We start from the raw sequence: 19,059 nt of genomic DNA, 5'->3' as shown, positions 1-19,059 counted from the left end.
TTATGTTCGCGTGGAATGGCGGTGTGACGTTTCGTTGTGTCAGTGGAGTGTCTTGTTCCCCTTGGTATTTGTGTTGCAAGTGTTTTATTCGGCGAAAAAGAACTCATCACGGAATTTCTTGTTCTACCACGGTTCACTCATGATGTGATTCTCGGGATCGATTTAGTTCAGGACTGTGGTGCTTCCGTTAACTGTGGCACAGGCGAAATTACGTTGAATGGCGCGCTTCGCTCTACTCTTGCCTATACATCCTTACCAGAGGAAAACTATTTTGTCGTATCGAACGATTCGCTTATAGCGCCGTGGTCTCTATCGCGTGTTTCTGTTAATGTTGCTGCGTCCGACCTTTCATCGTTCGACGCCCAAACCCAACCACTTGCGACGGGTTGCGTGAAGGAAGTCTACTTGTGCTGCGTTCTCTCTAGACAGTTGTGAATGGCGCCTCAAATTTGTGGACTTTCAATTGTTCTTCGGTGCCTGCTATTCTCCCGCGCGATATGAAGCTCGCTAAATTTGACGAAGTTACTTACAGCTATATCACAGTTTTAAGCGAGGAAGAGCAGTCTCAAAGAAGCGACCCCCAACGAAGCAGCTCCAAACAGACAAAATCCAAACAGACTTGCACACCACTATCAATTCCTCTCCCTATGTTATGTAACTTGCATATGCTGCAAGTCCCCCTCTCTTTTTTTTCCTGGTTATTGTTGTGTGTAATGTTGCTCTCCTATTCATAACTATCGTGAATTACGTGTGTTACATGAATTGTGAATTAGGTGTGTTATTCATAATTATGTACATATTTTGCGTTTAACTGTTTGACTTCTAAAGAAAACGAGATGTTTTGATGGCACTTTATGTTCGCATTTTGTTATGTCATGTATGACTGGTTATTCATGTGTGTACGCTGGTGATCAGCGCTTTGTCAGGCTTTCTTTGCCTTTACGCCGATCCCCTAGGCAACTGTGTATTGGTTGTCTGAAATAAATATGATATAACAGGTCTTACGGCTGATCATCAAGTCGCTGCCCTCACATGAACGCCACGCTCTTGCACGAGTCCTTCGACACATCTTTCTGTGTTCGATTTTACACAAAGTGACACGGAGGCTTTCACTACCACGTTCTCGTGCTCACCACAGAATTGACACCGGATCTGCACACCCGATTCGTCAAAAGTCATACCTCGTGTCTTCGACAGAAAGGACAGTTATAGCAGAACAGTGTGACTGACATGTTACGAAAGGGTGTTGTGAAAGAGTCATCTAGTCCATGGGCCACACCAGTGGTCTTGGTAAAGAAGAAGGATGGCTCGTGGCGGTTCTGTGTTGATTACAGAAAAGTTAACTCGGTCACCAAAAAGGATGTGTATCCGCTTCCTAGAATTGATGATGTCATCGACTGCCTGCATTCCGCTGCCTACTTTTCGTCGCTGGATGTGCGATCAGGGTATTGGCAGATACCCATGCACCCAAACGAAAAGGAGAAAACGGCCTTCGTGACGCCCAACGGCCTTAATGAATTTAATGTTATGCCGTTCGGCCTCTGGAATGCGCCAGAAACGTTCGAACGATTTATGGACACTATATTTCGTGGACTTAAATGGGAGATTTGTTTGTGCTACCTCGATGATGGGGTGATTTTTGGCAGCACACTGAACGAGCATAACAGACGCCTCAGTCTCGTTTTGGATTGCGTAGAAAAGGCCGGCTTCATCCTACACTCAAAGAAATGTCGTTTCGGTGAAACGGACACGTTAGTACTTGGGCATCTCGTGGACAAAAACGGTGTGAGGCCAGACCCACGAAAGATCGAGGCCGTCAGCTCCTTCGAACCACATAAGTCCGTGCTGGAGCTGAGGAGCTTCTTGGGCTTTTGCTGGTATTTTCGTCGATTCGTTCCAAGCTTCGTAGACGTGGTGCATCCCCTAACATGTCTTCTCCAAAAAGACGTGCATTTCAAGTGGACTTCGTCTTGCCACGAGGCGTTCCGCCAGCTAAAGTTTCTGCTAACGTCGGGGCCTATATTGCGTCACTTCGATGCGTTTTCGCCGACAGAAGTGCACGCCGATGCTAGTGGCATCAGCATCGGTGCTGTACTAGTGCAGCGTCATCGAGGGGCTGAACACGTCGTGGCTTATGCTAGCCGCTCTTTCAGTAAGGCTGAGCGCAACTATACCGTGACAGAACAAGAATGCTTGGCAGCTCTTTTCGCGGTACACAAATTTCGACCTTATATCTACGGACGCCCGTTCACAATCGTCACCGACCACCACGCTTTATGCTGGCTGGTGAATCTCCGTGACCCAAGTGGACGACTTCCACGTTGGGCTCTTCGACTAATGGAGCACGATTTCGTCATCTCGTACAAGTCTTGACGTCACCACGCCGATGCAGACTGTCTCTCCCGCCTTCCTCTTACGACGACCGAGTGTGACGAAGACAGTTTTTATGACTGCTTTGCCCCCATTTCTGCCACACTCCCAGACTCGACGACTTTCAAGACAGAACAAAAAATGATATTGGTTTGGAACCACTATTCGTTGCTGCAACGCGTCCTGGAGCCACCGGTCGCTTTTGTGTCCGTGACGGCCTGCTTTAAAGAATAATTATTCGGCTATAGGCGCACGCTTCCTTCTGGTCGTCTGCGATTGGAAATACTGAGAGCCATGCATGACGATGCGACCGCTGGTCACTTCGGTTTCATCAGAACTTTGAACCGGATACAGGAGCGCTTTAACTGGCCCAGAATTCGAGACATCGTCAAGCACTACGTCACAAGTTGCGAACCGTGTGAACGCTACAAGTGTCCTTCGAATTCTCCGCCAGGTCTTCTCCAACCACTGTCACCGCTTCGTCTACCATTTGAACAAGTGGGTATTGATCTTTTAGGCCCATTTCCACGATCATCTAACGACAATCGATGGGTGATAGTATGTATCGACTATCTGACCCGCCACGCAGAAACGGCGGCCATACCATCTTCGACAGCTGCGTGCGTTGCAATGTTTTTGCTTCGATTTATCATTATTCGACATGGTCCTTCCCGTGTGATCATTAGTGATCGTGGTCGTCAGTTCGTCGGGGACGCCGTAGAAGAACTCGCAGTTCTGCCATTCATCGCCTTATCACCCTCAGACGAATGGGCTTGTAGAGCGTACGAACAAAACTCTGACTGACATGTTGGCCATGTACGTATCTTCCGACCACAAAGACTGGGATGATGTTCTCCCCTTAATCACTTATGCTTACAATACTGCAAAGCATGAGACCACCGATTACAGTCCATTTTACCTACTCTACGCACGTCCACCGCTAAGCTGCATCGACACGATACTACCGTTTGACTTTCATAGCGACTACTCTGTCGCCAGAACGCGGTGTCTTGCCGAAGAAGCCCGGCGGACTACTCGCCTTCGTACTGCGGCATCGCAGCAGCGATCGTAAGAACGCTATGACAGCCACCATCAGGCTGTCTCGTACTGTAAAGGAGACTTCGTGTGGTTGTGGACCCCGCAACGTAAACGTGGCTTATGCGAAAAGTTTTTACCCCCGTACACGGGCTCATTCGTCATCGTTGATCGCTTGAGCGATTTGATGTACGTGGTGGCACGCTTGACGTCAGCTGGCCGTCCGTCAAGCCGGACCCAGCTGGTACATGTTGCCTGTCTTAAGCGGTTTTACTCTACACATTCTAAGTGATTCGGACTCGCCCAGCGGGATTCGTCTGGGAACAGGGGAATGAAACGGGTATGAGCCGAGCCAGAAGAAGCAGAAGAGGACGTGAAGTGGTCGAGCCTACCGACGCCATCATTACCCGACCATCAACCTCGCCCTGTAAATAAACATAATTCAACCGTACCCGTAACAATAGGTAATATAGCATGGTAGTAGAGCAAAAAATCACACCATCTCCCGCTAAAGGGGACCATGAGGCGATGCGAAGCATTGTTTCGGCATGTAGAGCCCGCGTTTCAGTGGGGGAAAGGGGAGAGGGGAAGGGAAAGGGGAAGTGGTGAGGGGGAATGGAGAGGGGAGGGGAGAAGGGGAGAGGGTGGGAAAGTGAAATGAGAGGGGAAAGGGAAGGGGAGAGGGAGTAGAGAGGGGAAGTGGAGAAGGTTTGCGCATGCGCAGTAAGGGTGGTCACGCCGCACACCACCACCACCACTACCACCGGATTGAACTCCGCCATAAGATGCGTCACATCTAATACCTACCAGGCATCACACAACGCGAATCCTGTAACCAGGTGTCACACAATTTGAACTTCGCAACGAGTGTGTTGTTGAATGCTTCCAAGCAATTACAACGCGATCTGCCATAATTCTTCATCGTCATCAGGCACAGCATCAACAAAGCGCTCATAATGCTTTAAAATGGTTTGGTGGATACCAAGGTTCTCCGCAGAATGACGAATAATGTGATTGTTGCTACTTCTCTACTTCACAAAAATAATGATGATTTATAGCCTAGTGGGTTCCTCCCACACTCTAAGACAAAATCGAGTATTTTGGGAGTGTTTCTGCCACACAACAACAATCGTCATCCACCTCGCGTGCTTTCCTCGCGTTATCACCGCGGTCACGGCACTTCCCGGTCACGAACGGCGCGAGCGTTATTAGCGTGACATAGCATTCTTGACAGGAAAGTGACAAGAGCTGGGTTTTCAAGAAAGGAAACGCGATCAAGCCAGATGACGATTATTGCTGTGTGGCAGAAATACTCCCCAAATACTCGATTTTGTCTTAGAGTGCAAGTGCACTTTTATTGGCTTCCAAGGAAGCCCACAAGGCCCCATTGATCCATTTCCTAAGGGTCTCAATAAAGTTATTTCCCTCGCTCTCTCTTTCTCTCTCTCACGTTAACGTATGTCATAGAGCGTGGCGGGTGAGTGCAATAGCGACCGGGCGTCACACTATGCGAATTGCGCATCTAGTTGGTCGTTTAACCCTTTCAGTCCTGATTTATTTTTTTTTTCGATGTAAGCATCTGGTTTTTACAATTTGAGATGCGCATGATCATGGTAGTTCAAAAATGTGAAAAAAACTTTGCTGGCACTTTTCAATCAAGAGTAATTAGCGACCGAATTAATTTGCGAATTAATTATTATGTCATAATATGTCGATCATTTGTTTCTTAATTTCTTACTTAAAAATTATTTCGATGGGACAGCAAAATACCCAACGGCGAAAATTCGATTTTTCGACACAGAACTCAGATAAATGCCCTACTTCTGGACGGTGAAAGAAGAAGCTGCGAATAACAGAGAGCTGAGCTAGTTGGTAAGTATTCATTCTAAAAAGACAGGGCGTGCAAACACGGATACAAGAAAGAAGTCAGGACACCACAAACGCCGACTAACAACTGAAGAGACGCACAACGGCTGAAAAGAAAGAAGGCACGAAAACTTATCTGCGCATGCCCGTGCAACAGGCGAACCTATCAATCCGGCACGCGTGGCGGTCTACGTGGAAGATAACTGTTAAGGCATTTGATTTCATCTTTATGCAAGTTAATCGACGGTTGGCTCACCCATGCGCTGCCACTATTCTCGATATGCCATGCTTCAATCATCAGGCGCGTTTCTTCATTTCTATGGCGGTAAAACACTGCGCATTCATCGAATTTTGGCGTGCACTTACAATCTCGGCAATGTAAAGATAGATCAGAAGGTGAGCCTCCTGTTAGCGATCTCTTATGTTCCAACAATCTCTGGTTAATGCATCGGCCCGTTTGTCCTACGTAGAAGCGGCCGCAGCTGAAAGGGACCTTATAAACCACACTCGTACGGCAATCAGTGAATTTGTTGGTGTGTTTTACGAAACAAATATCGGTCCGCTTCTAGTCTTTTACTCGCTCATTCTTCCTCTGCACAGCGGCACAAATCTTACCTAGCTTATTGGCCGCCGTGAAAACAACAATAACGCCGTATTTACTTCCTACTTTCTTTAGCCTGTGAGATACGCAATGAATGTACGGTATACCTACGACACGTTTCTTCCTATCGCTTTCTGCAACCATGCTTGGACTTAACACAATACATAGCCCTATACATAGCCTTCATAGATTACGAGAAGGCATTTGATTCGGTGGAGACATCAGCAGTCATGCAAGCACTGCGGAATCAGGGCATCGACAAAGCCTATATAAACATAATGGAAGACATCTACAGCGCATCCACAGCCACTATAGTCCTTCATAAAGAAAGCGACAGAATCCCAATAAAGAAGGGCGTACGACAGGGAGACACGATCTCTCCAATGCTATTCACCGCGTGTTTACAGGAGGTTTTCAGGGCCCTAGATTGGGAAGAATTAGGGATAAGAGTTAATGGAGAGTATCTCAGTAACCTGCGATTCGCTGATGACATTGCATTGATGAGTAACGCGGGAGACGAATTACAGCTCATGATTACTGAACTGGATACGGAAAGTAGAAGAGTAGGTCTGAAAATTAGTATGCATAAAACTAAAGTAATGTGGAACAATCTTGGCAGAGAACAGCGCTTTGCGATAGGTGGCGAGACGCTGGAAGTTGTAAAGGAGTACGTCTACTTAGGACAGGTAGTAACCGCGGAGCCGAACCATGAGAGTGAAATAACTAGGAGAATAAGGATGGGATGGGGCTCATTCGGCAAGCACTATCAAATCATGAATGGTAGTCTACCACTATCTCTCAAGAGGAAGGTATATAACAGCTGCATCTTACCGGTACTTACCTACGGAGCAGAAACCTGGAGACTTACAAAGAGGGTTCAACTTAAATTGAGGACGACGCAGCGAGCGATGGAAAGGAAAGTGATAGGTGTAACCTTAAGAGACAGGAAGAGAGCAGAGTGGGTCAGGGAACAAACGGGGGTTAAGGATATCATAGTTGAAATTAAGAAGAAGAAATAGATATGGGCCGGCCACGTAGCACGTCGGCAGGATAACCGGTGGTCATTAAGGGTAACTGACTGGATCCCAAGAGATGGCAAACGCGTGAGGGGGAGACAAAAAATTAGGTGGGTAGATGAGATTAAGAAGTTTGCAGGTATTACGTGGCAGCAGAAAGCACAGGACCGAGTTGATTGGCGGAACATGGGAGAGGCCTTTGCCCTGCAGTGGGCGTAGACAGGCTCATGATGATGATGATGATGATGATGACTTCTTTCTTGTGTCCGTGTTTGCACGGCCTGTCTTTTTAGAATGAAGAAGCTGCCTCAGCGAAATGCGGGAGCAGCGCGACCACTTCTGTAATTTCTTCGTTCACACGTGACCTCGTTTTGCTGAGTGTACCAGGTTGGCACCATATCTAGAGCAAATGCTAAATATGCACTCTTGAAGAAGAACAATGCTTTATCTTTACCGGGTGCTTGCTGACTGACTTACAAAATTTTTGATTCCAATTGGAATCACTGGGCCTGAAAGAGTTAAAGCTTCCAACCCATTACACAGGGATGAGCCGTAATTCTTCATCGTCATCAGTCATCGCAGAAACAAAGTGCACATAAAAATGCCTTACATATGTGTAGCGGGTACTTCGCTTCTCCGCAAAATTACGTACAGTGGCGTAGTCAGTGCTTCCTAACTTCACAAAAATTATGAATCGTGAAGTAGTGGGTATCTTGCTTGCGTACTAGGTATTAGTAGCCCCATGTACATTTGCAACGGACTCTAGAAATGCCTCTCTTCCAGCTTTCGCTGTGACTGTGCCGCACTTTCCGCGCGGGCCTGGCATTTTTTTGTATTTCAGCCGCATTTACTCTACGAAATTTCCGGAATATCAGTATGTTGTCTCGGGCTCCATCAGAAGGCAATGTACTTCCTTTTGACCCATTTAATCGTTTTTGTCCAATTTAATCGGGCGATTCCAATCAACGTTTGGAAGATTTTAATCTTCCAAACGTTGATTGGAATCGCCCATACTCGAATAGTAACACACGTGTGCACGTTGATTACGTGGCCGACATTATGCTGAGTGCTGACGTTCACCAGGTAGTAAACCAACCAACTCGCGTTCAAAATAATTCTTGTTCACTACTATATCTTATCTTTATTAGCCGTTCAATTGAAAATTACAATACATCCTTTGAAGAAGGTATCTCTGACCACCATATGGTGTGTCTTACGTGTTCTCTCGAGGTACAAAAAAAACAATTAGCATTCCAGTTTTGATTAAAGATTTCTCTCGGGCTTGTGATGAAAGTATTATGGATTATCTACTTCATAACGTGGATAATTTTCAAGTTGAGGTACTCTCGAACTCATTTAAGACCTTATGCACGTATATTGTCTTGAAAATTTTGTTCCGGACAGAATTAAAAAAAACGCAGAAAAATAATCCTTGGATAACAAGGGATATATTGCACCTCAAACGAAAATGTAAAAGACTAAAACGGGCTAAATCAAACAACAATACAGTGAAAATGGCACTAGCGAGGTTGAATGAGGCAGTCTATAATGCAAAGCAACATTACTTCAGTTATACATTGCCTAATTTCATCAAAAACTCCCCCGAGAAGTTTTGGCGATACCTTTCCACACAGAAAAAGGCAGTTGATCGAATTATGTGCGATGGCGTGACTATCGATGATAAACGCAGTATAGCTGAAAGGTTCAATGAATACTTTCACAGTGTTTTTTCTAATCAAACTGAACCGTTGCGTCAGAGTTGTAATAGCCTGCATGAAAATTCCGCCCTAATTTCAGAAGCTGGTGTTGTTTCTATGTTGCTGAATTTAAAGACAAAATCGTCGCCTGGACCTGATAATATACCAAACCCCTTTCTTCGTCGTTATGCCGAAGTGCTTTCGAAATATCTTGTTGTCATTTTCCGTGCTTCCTTGTCATCAGCTGGCATTCCTGTTGATTGGAAAACAGCACGAATCGTTCCCGTCTTAAAGAAAGGAGACAGCATGCTATTAACAAACTATCGACCGGTCTCATTGACGTCATCATGTTGCAAAATGCTGGAGCACGTCATCGCGTATTACATAAACAAGTTTTTAGCTGACAATAGTAAATTAACTCCGTTTCAACATGGTTTTAGAAAGGGGCTCTCTACAGTCACCCAGTTGACAACAATCGTACATCACTTAGCCTCGGTTCTAGACAAATCAGGTCAGGTCGATGTTATTTTCCTGGATTTTAAGAAGGCTTTTGACCTTGTATGTCATTCTAAACTAATCTTAAAGCTTCAGACACTAGGATTACCAGGTTTTATTAATTCTTGGGTTGCAGCATACTTAAGCGACATAGTGCAATTTGTGTGTATTGATGGCCATTGCTCAAGACAGCTACCAGTGACTTCTGGTGTGCCACAAGGAAGTGTCCTTGGGCCATTGTTGTTTTCTATGTACATAAATGATATCGTTGATGTAATTAGTGAGCCGGTTGGTATCAGACTTTTTGCTGATGATTGCGTGCTGTTTAATGAGGTGAAATGTTCTGAGGATCAAGTACTCCTTAATTATAATTTACAGAAAATTCATAAATGGTGCGAACAATGGGACATGGTTCTCAATGCCCAGAAAACTGTTTTCATGAAAATAACCAGAAAGAGCCATTGTCTTTCCTTTCCGTACTCGCTTGCATCAATTCCGCTTGTTGAAGTTACAAACTACAAATATCTCGGTGTCACTATAACAAACACGCTAAAATGGAATTCACACATATCAAACATATGTGCGTCCTCCTTCCGAAAAACTCTGCTTACTCAGACATAAATTAAAACAAGCACCAGCTGAGGCAAAACAATTAGAATACTTATCACTTATTCGACCGAAGCTTGAATACGCCGCTATTGTTTGGGACCCACATACTAAACAAAACATTGATGCTCTCGAAAGGATTCAATGAAAAGCTATACGGTTTATTTATTCAAAGTATCGGAAAACTGACTCTCCAACACTTTTAATGTGTGAACATGGTATCCCAACATTGCAGCTACGGCGTAAGATACAGAGACTGCAGCTTCTTTTTCAGCTAAAAAACAGAAAAAATAGCTTTAAATCCAGATGAACACATATCACCCCTCTTAACCCGAGAAACGAGGCATCGTCATGCCGAGTGTCTTACGCCCTACAGCACCAGAACCAATGCGTTTAAACTTTCATTTTTTCCCTCGTACGGTAAACGAGTGGAATGCCCTTCCATTCACATGGTTACATAGTGCTGAACTAATAGAGCAAATGATTAAATAGACGTATGTCGCTTTGTTTTGATGTAACCATACCTGCTGTATTTACTGTATGTCACCTTACCTACTATATTTTATGATTACTGTATGTGTGTATATACATTCTACCTTTGTTGTGTGTATTGCAATGTATGGAGATTTGTTTTGCCTTTTGTTGTTGTTGCACGGATCTAACTGTGTATAATGTTTAATGTTCAGTTGAATGTAATATTGTAACCACTCCTGCTTGGGCCGCTCAATGGGCCTGCAGTATCCTATAAATAAAAAAATTAATAAAATTAAAAACTTCGTGACCTCTCGTAAACGCCATGAAAATATATGATGTCACGGCGACTGGTGCGGGAATGTTAATACGACGTCGCCACCCGGACTTTCTTTTTTGCTTGTTTTCTCGCTGACTGAGCGTCTTCTCCCAGCAAGCGTGGTGTCTCTGCTATCGAGAAAGAGTAATTTGCTAATACGAGAAAAGTCGTTTTTCATTTTACTGTCCCTCTAAGGTACCCGCTCGGTAGCGTTCATACCTACTTCGACGCTAATTTGTTACCTTATATTGCGCCAAAATATTTTAGGACTTCTTTACGTACCGATTACCGTAGCCAGTTGCTACGGTAGCACATCGGGTGCTTTAAAAATTTACTCATGTATTATTAAGTAGTTTACCTTATTACCATAATCAGGTGACTTAATTAGGTGCCCAATTGTGCCTAAACAATACAGGGTACCGTTGGTACGTGTCTGCAGGCTTGAGCAAAGCCTTTTTGCGCTGATAACAAACTATTTCACGTTTTTCTTTGCTCTTTAAAAGAAGGCTAACTCGATTATGCATTGAGAACGCGTAACATTGGTTTCATTTACAATAATAACAGCACTTCCCTACTGCAAAACCCAGTGCCACTGGGTACCAGCGTGCAGTGCCATGCCGGATTATGGGCCCAGCGTCGCGCTGGATACTGGGCCGCTGGAGAGGAGTTCTACTGGCAGGCGCTGGGTACACAAGCGCAAACGGCTCTACAGCGTTAAAACGGTGGTGCCTACGTGCCCTACAAAAATATTTTAGTAAAGAAAGTGATATACAAAGAATTAGTGCAATAAAAAAAACAAAAAAAACGTTCAAAAGGAAAAGCTCCACCACTAGGATTCGAACTTGCCACCTTTCAATCTCCAAGCCAGTACTCTACCACTGAGCTACGCAGAATCGCGTTGAAATCGCTGTAAAAGGGCTAGCCAATACAGTAAGACACGGCGTTTCGTTTCATATTTTGTTGTCGCGTATTCAAGGAAGACGCGATCCCTGTATCCAAATCACTCTTGCTTCTTTATTAGACACAAACAAAGGGTTGCCGGCAACGAATGAAATGCCCAAAATGGGAAGACCGCTAAGTTTATTTAAGAATTCCCGTCTTAACACCGAAAAATAGCAAGTGGATCAAGGAGCAGGGTACAGTTTCACGGCTGTTATGCCGATTTTTCATAGCGTTTCTCGCCCTTGCTAATGATGAACATGTACAGAAGCGTTATGATGACTCGTTCGTTAAAGACGGCCTACACGAATTTATTAAACGCGAGCGACGATATTACTGCGGGCGGGCGTGCCTGTATTCTGACTTGCAGTTCTATCGATACCTACAACTATAAAACCGCTCAGCAAAAACAAATACAATTAGTTGAAAAAAGATGACGGTGTGTTAGTTCACTAATGCGTACCGGTTGACAGGTATGTGTTCTGACGTATGAGTCAGAAAAGTACCGGCGAGTGCGGCCGGCTGCTTTCGGTGAGCCTGCGTTCGTTGCTGAAGGCGCGTCGGATCGAAGGTCATCCGAGACCTTCGATCCGACGAGAGCGCGCGCTGTATACGTTGGCTGTACGCGCTCCGGAGGCCGCGCATGCGCAGACGAAGCAAGCGCGACAAAACGCGCTCGGTACGCGAGTGTTCGCGGCGACTGATATCGACCTTGAAACGGCGCGCTTTCGGAAGCCGTTGGAGCCCTGCAAATACGCAGATGTGGCATGGCTGTTACCAGCACCGGCTTGACCGACGGATGATGATACACATCATGCGAAAACTTTTAGTTCTTATTTACCTTTCAATGCATCTAACAATAAAAAAGGTAACAGACGGAGGTTTTGTAAGTATTCTGATGAACGATCAGCAATTTTGAACGAAAAGATGCCTTGCACGTATGAGGAAGCGTGCGCTCGCGTGCGCCTGCGCGCGTAGTATGTGGGTGGAAACTGCAACTCGCCGGAGACGCCCGGGCTGCGCGCGCTGACGCGGTCCCCGTGCGCGTTTTACGTGCGGTTCGGGCTTTAGGATAGCATCTATTGGTATCATAGAATCAGGCATTCGATATTGAACGATACCAAATCATTCCGACGCGCACGATACGGAAAGCAGCGCGCGGCACTGGCAGAAACAGTGCAGGCTCCAGTATGTGCCAGCGCACGCCAGTGAAATTTCCAACGTCTCCAGCGCTTCCCAGTGAGCGCCAGCGCCACAGCGCCAAAGCCAGTGCCTCTACCAGTGCGACCCAGCTCTTTCCCAGTGCTTTCACCGGAGTCCCAGTAAATTCGAGCGTATACCAGTGTTCCCAGTGCGTTCCAGTGCCAAAAAACGTACTGGTATCACGGGGGGCGGGGGGTACTGGAACGGCGCTGGTTTTTGCAATAGGGTTGTTAAGGTATTACGCGTCAAAACCACCATACTCCTATTATTATCATTTAAAGACACCTTAAAGACCTGAGATGAGGCGTTGTACAAGGCCGGGGTGGTGGGGGGGGGGTGCAGAGCAAAGAGTGAGCATCGGTAGTACTCTGATTACACAATCTGCATGAGCAACGGCAGCACGCATCATATCACAGCATAATAATGAATGGCGCGAAGTAGAGGATGGAAGCTGGCGATGAAAAGTTCCGGAAACAGGGGGTGGGTGCTCGAGCCAACGTTTCGACGAGTGGACTTGTCTTCTTCAAGGCTGGGAGTGATTTCCTTAGCTATCGTGTGTATATCCTTCATGCCTTCTCCAGACTGGAAGTGGGGAAGGGGGGGAGGCCGCCGTGATGAACTGTGCGAGTCGTAAGAAAGGCGGAAAACAAAGGAACGAAAACCGGGGATCGGGAGGGAAAGGGGAGGGTGTACGTTTCGCTGAATGATTGTCAGTGGAAGCACGTGGCATTTTAACAATAGTTGGTTCGAAATTCCTAGAAGGGCTTAACTCTCGTTTGTTTTCCTTGTGTATGTACATACCATACCGAATCGATTCAAGAGCCTCTTAGAAACGTTAATACCTGCTGGCTGGAGTGTTTAAACTTGTGAATAATGTATTACTGTATATTCTTTGTCCCTTGGGGACCGGAAGTTTGACTGAAGTATGTAAAGTTTGAAATCTTTAAAATTGTGACCTACTACATTAAAATGCTGTGCCACTGCTTTAGGTAACTTCATCGCCGTGTCCGCGCAATGCCCGTTTGATCTAACATTAACAGGTTGTCCCGTGTCGCCAATGTACTGTTTTTGACAATATGAACATTCGATCACGTGGATAACGTCTGTGGATCACGTGGATAACACCGCTGGCGGTGTACGAGTAATGCAAAAGATTATGACATGAAGGCCTCACAGATCGCCATCATTTGTGACGTCACATAACGTGACATCACCTAATGACATCAGCGGAAGACATCGCCGCTTGATCAAACGTCGGCCGGTCACGGCGGCAGTCCCAAACCGGGTGAGGGGCAGAAAGCTTGCAAAAACTCCGATCCTCGAGGCAGTGCAAATCCACGTTAGCTCTAAGCAGCCTTTTGAAACGGGATGGTAGGAGGGCGGGTGGCGGGGTTGTCAATAATAATAACCGTTGGCGTTTAACGTCAAAAACCAAGATATTATAACGAGAGAGGCCCTAGTGGAGGGCTTCGGAAATTTCGACCACCCGGGGTTCTTTAACGTGCGCCTTAATATAAGTACGCGGGCCTCAAACATTTTCGCCTCCATCGCAAATGCAGATGCTCGGGCCGGGATTACCATAATCACAAGACCACTGCGGCGGGTTACTACATGAATGTTCTTCTAGTGATAATGTAATAACCATTGAGTGTGAACTAACGGCATTGGAACATGTAGCGCTGCTTGATACCCCAGAAATGCGCCAGATTTGCATAACATCGACTGCCACGGAAAGTGGGATCCGCCGATCTTTTTTTTATTGTCACGTCAGCACACCGCAGCATGCACCTTGACCAGCAAGCGCTGATCGACTTGGCGAAACGGTACGCTAAGGGCTACTGCGGCTCTCGGCTAAGCCTCGCCCCTTAACAATATTTGATATTTGATGTATTTATCCGTTCTCTTTTCGTCAGCGCTCGAACTCATGTGCCGATGTTCTGTCGGACCATTAGCTACCCAACAATGCCACAGTGTATTCGACGTGCCAGCTAAGCTCGCCTTACGCACCCGGCTACTCCAATTGCACAAGTACGTGGCTGCTCTGCATAAAGTGCGCGTCAAAGCAAAAATTGTGCACCATAACCGCTACTTTCGTAAGTGTTTATCATAACGTAGATTTACGCAGTGCGTGGGATCTGCCGGAATTGTTTCCTCATGGTGGCCTAAAGGACGTGAATAAAATATCTCATGTCTTTCAAATAATTGTTGCCGTTACATGGCTCTAAATTACTTATTAAGTATTGAGATGGAAATCGGCATCATACCTTGAGAAGTCATAGTGGCAAAACAGATTAGTCTGATATGCAAGGCGGACATCTACTCAGATCCATAGACAGTTGCTATACGTTCTGGCAGGAGACCTCAAAGGTACTAAACCTGGACGTCATACAAGAGAGCAGAGTGGGTCAGGGAACAAGCGGGCGTTAAGCACATCTTAGTCGAAATCAAGAAGAAATGGACATGGGCACAGCAAGTAGCGCGTAGCTAGGATAACTGCTGGTCATTAGGAGTAACTGACAGGAATCCAAAAGAAAGTAAATGAGCGAAGGGGAGACAGTAAGTTAGGTGGGCAGATGAGATTAAGAACTTTGCGGGTATAATGTCGCAGCAACAAGCGCCGGACCGGGTTGATTGGCAAAACATTGGAGAGACCTTTGCCCTGTAGTGGGGGCAGTCAGGCTGATGATGATGAATCGCACGACATTCTGTCTTGGTAAAAGGTGCGCCTATCCAAGAGGCAGTGGAACACCTCATAAGGCGAAGCTACAGCTGGAGCGGAGCCGGACATGTGGAGAGGAGGAGAAAGCAGGAGCGTATTTGCCTGTGCCAATGAAAGGAGTCGATCAATGGTAGCGCGCGCTCAACGCACAAGTGTTGCTGGTGAGAGAGGAGGAAGGGCGCACCCAGCGTTGGCGAAAGCGGAGGAGAGGCGTGCTGATGCCTTGATAGAGGGGCAGCGGGGACTAGTTGGTGATTTAGAATCGACATATTTGCACAGCACAAAATGAACGAGGGCAGATGAAAGGACAAACCGCACCACATGCGCTACTTTCAATTAACCCGGCCCTGTGTTTGCTGCTGCCACGCTACCCCGGCGATCTTCTTATCACATCTGCCGACCTAACTTTCCTCGCCCCCCCCCAGCATATTTGCCTTCTTTTGGAATCCAGGCTGTTACTCCTAATGACCAGCGGTCATCTTGCCATCGCTATAAGTCCTCCCATGCCAACTTAAGCTGCTTTATTTTGACTAAGATGTCCTTAACACCGGTTTCTTCCCTGATACACACTGTTCTCTTGTTATTTAAGGCCACACCTATCATTTCTCTTTAAGTGGTTCGCTGCGTCGACCTCAATTTATTGCTACTGTATACCGGCGTAGAAATACAGACTTAACCTTAAAGACTTCTAGGCCTGAAATGCGTTTATCTACCGCTGTCAAAGCTTTTCAGGTGATATTGAACGAAATGCCAGCGCCATTATCCGGGCACTTAAAACGGTATTCTGAATGAGACCCCGGATATTTCGAGACGCCAGATCAATCAGATTGAAAGTTACAAAAAGAAAGACTGCTTGCTTTGGCAGTTCCCCCGTCTTAAAGGACAGCAATCATACCGTGGCAGCGGTTTCAACAAATTAAAAAATATATTGCTTCACAGCTCTTCGTGTTTGTAAATCCTTGTACGCTAAAACATATTTACCTGATAAAACAGCGAAGTAACAAAAGCAGGTGCACTCTAATAAAACAAAAAGATTTGTGTGACTCCTTTCGGTGAGTCCCGACTTGTCACGTATATGACTATCTTTAAGATACGCGGTAACTCTCATGTGGGCCACACGACTTTCAGAAGAGAGTACATTGACACCAAAGAAGTTGACGTGCCTCTTTAAAGAGTGATATAAGTGGCAAGCCAGAACTATCAAAAATAGCAAAATAACTCTTTTTTTCTTAGGATGCAGGTAATCATACACTTGCTCTTTTAAGCGCCAGCGGCCAGCCTGTATTCTTTCGAGCGCTAGCGGCGGGCTCACGGAAGGAAAGCTTGTAAGCGGCGTAAGTAAACGGCACGCTGCCACAGGCAGGGGTCTTGACGCGCGAGTTGCCGCATTCTTCGGGAGAAGGAGCCACGGTGCATGCGGGGCTTTAGCCTGCTGTCGTGTGTGGCCACATTTTCTTCATACGCCCCTACTGAAAGCGTTCCGTATGCCAGTACCATAATGCCATATGTTTCGTACGGAATCCATATGTATTCCGTATATTTGCCATATATTTTCCGTACATTTCCGTAAGAATCATACGGAAACATACGGAATTATGGTACTGACTTACGGAACGTTTTCAGTAGGGGCTAGGGACAGCCCGATGTTTATCCCGCACAGTGACAACAAAGAATGGCGTCCATATGGATGAGCGCACAGTGTAGTTTGGATATATATATATATATATATATATATATATATATATATATATATATATATATATATATATATATATAATAATGACGAAGAACGACAACGGGGCTCTGGCGCGAGAGCAGGAGGCGCGAAGAAGAGAAGAACGAGGTTCAGAATAAGAACAGCCGGCCCTTATCACTGCATCTAGATTCCGAAATTACGCATTACATCAGGATTTCATGAAAGTAAGATTGCCACAGTAAGAATATGGTCACCTTTCTTTTGCTTGGAACAATAAATGGTGTCCCTCTCATAAATTGGAGGTGTCCCTAACTAAACTTCGATGCCGTATTCCTCCCCTAAATTTTTATTTACACAGGGCTGGTCTGGTACCGTCCCGTCTTTGCTTTTTGTGTCAAGAGCCTGAAAACATTGATCACTTTTTAATACATTGCCGCCGTTTCTCCAGTCACAGGAAAAAGCATTTCGAATATTTATTCAGAAATTTGAACATTCCTCTAGATTTGGAAAATATTCTTTCCCTTGGGGCGTCTTCTCTGGGCCACAGCAACAGGAACGCTTGCATAGCTGTCTGCGAATTTCTTCGAGACACAAGAAGAGTTCCTTATTAAGTTATTTCTTATTGCAATTTGGTATTTTATAATTCTTTTCTCTAATTGATTATTTTCGATATTAAGGTTCTCATTTTATTTTCAATACTCGCTTATAGTCCGATTAATTCAATTACTTTTGTCTAAATTCTAAATTTCCATGTAATGATTACCGCCGGTTTCATGGCCAATCCCCCTTTGTGGGTAAGAGCCAGTAGAAGAGGATCAAGCAAGCAAGGCCCACGAACGGTCTTCTTTAAATCTTGCGAGTTTATGTGTAAAGGCTAAACATTTCATTTCAGCGTTTTCCTTCACTAAGTGAATTAGTTTCCTAAGCAAAGCACCGTCCGCTTCATGGCCTATCCCCCGCAGTGGGTTGAGCCAAAGTACTGAGGAACCAACCAACCAACCAACCCACGAACGGGCGTTGTCTCGTGTATCTCTGTTTCTCTCGTTGCAATGGCGCAGTCGTCGAAAGGCTTCGGCGAACCCCAGCTGTTAGCTTGAGGCAACGCGTCTTCCACAGGAACGCCGTCACGCTTCCTCGCTGATGGAACCCGCAAGTAGACCACCGCGGCAAGCATCCATCCACCACCAGCGGACGGCGTCCAGGCCTCTTGTGGTTCCGGGGAACTACTTGTCCGGTGACGTGCTACTTCGCGGCAACAATACGCACGGGCTCCTCTCTCCCAGGGACGGCGTACATGCCTCCTCGCCACCACCTGCCAATCTGTCGGCGCTTCAGGCACCGTCCGTGGACGGCGTCCAGGCCTCCTCGGCGGCTCAAGCCTCCTTCATCGACGCCGCAGTACCAGTTCACGACAAGCCATCGCACGGGTACCGGTTACCTCGGAATGCGGTTGACGCTTCCAACGGCAAGGACTCCGGGAATGCCGTCCACGCTTCCCGCAGCGACAACGGCTTACTGAGTACTCCATTGGCACCCGAGCCCCTTAGGGGTGCTGTCGAAGCTCCCTTGGACAAGGGTCCCTCCTCTGTGAGTACTCTGATCGTGCCATACTCCTCGGACGTCACCACAGGCACCACACGCGGATCGCCCGAGAGCGCCGCCGAGCTTTCCGCCACCATCGCGCGACTCCGAGTCACGGTGAACGCCTTGGCAGCGTCGATTTCCGTACTGTGTCCTACCGCCTTGCCAGCACTGCACTCGCTCAATGCCGCGTTGGCCGCCGCCGCCTCGGAAGACCATGAAGAGAGCTCACCCGAGAGCCGCAGAGAGCTGCGGTATGCCCTCACGCAGCTCGCTTACCAACTGGCCTGCTTAATGTCGGCTCACTCTGGATTTTCGCCTGGCATGTTACCATCGCCGGCTGCCTGCGAAATACCGGAGTTCCGCGGCTCTCAGGACCACGTCGGAAATTGGGTGGCGACCGTCAACGCTGTGGGAGCACGCGAGGCCTGGACAGAACAGCAGA

Source organism: Rhipicephalus sanguineus, chromosome 7 (genome assembly GCF_013339695.2).
Source record: "Rhipicephalus sanguineus isolate Rsan-2018 chromosome 7, BIME_Rsan_1.4, whole genome shotgun sequence".
Lineage (NCBI taxonomy): Eukaryota > Metazoa > Arthropoda > Arachnida > Ixodida > Ixodidae > Rhipicephalus > Rhipicephalus sanguineus.
This window is presented reverse-complemented; position numbering follows the sequence as displayed.